The sequence below is a fragment of the Eimeria mitis genome, genomic scaffold (genome assembly GCF_000499745.2).
Source record: "Eimeria mitis Houghton genomic scaffold, Emh_scaff1428, whole genome shotgun sequence".
NCBI classification, from domain to species: Eukaryota; Apicomplexa; class Conoidasida; order Eucoccidiorida; family Eimeriidae; genus Eimeria; species Eimeria mitis.
Window position 1 is genome coordinate 4027 of NW_013569186.1, and position 241 is coordinate 4267.

Here is a 241-nt window from a genome sequence, read left to right on the forward strand (position 1 = left end):
AAGTTTTGTTTTGTCTCCTTTCTGTCTCCTTTTGTGTTTTGTTTTTTTTGTTGTTTGTCTTTATATAAATATTATAAACAAAAAACAAAAAAATAAAACAAAAAAGGAGACATAAATATTTATATTTTTTTTTTTTGTCTCTTAACTGAGGGTTTAAATCATTGCTGTTTTTTCTCTTTTTTTTTCTGTCTCCTCCTGTCTTTGTTTTTTTTTTTTTTTTTTTTTTTTTTTTTTTTTTTTT

The 241-nt window shown here is 20.3% G+C and overlaps 1 protein-coding gene across 1 annotated transcript in view; it reads right to left on the reverse strand.

Annotated features, from left to right (window-relative positions):
- The window catches only part of EMH_0036810 (uncharacterized protein), a gene marked incomplete at both ends in the record, with an annotated part of 4246 nt that overhangs the window by 935 nt on the left and 3070 nt on the right, over window positions 1–241 (reverse strand). The gene's annotated exons all lie outside the window — the stretch shown is intronic.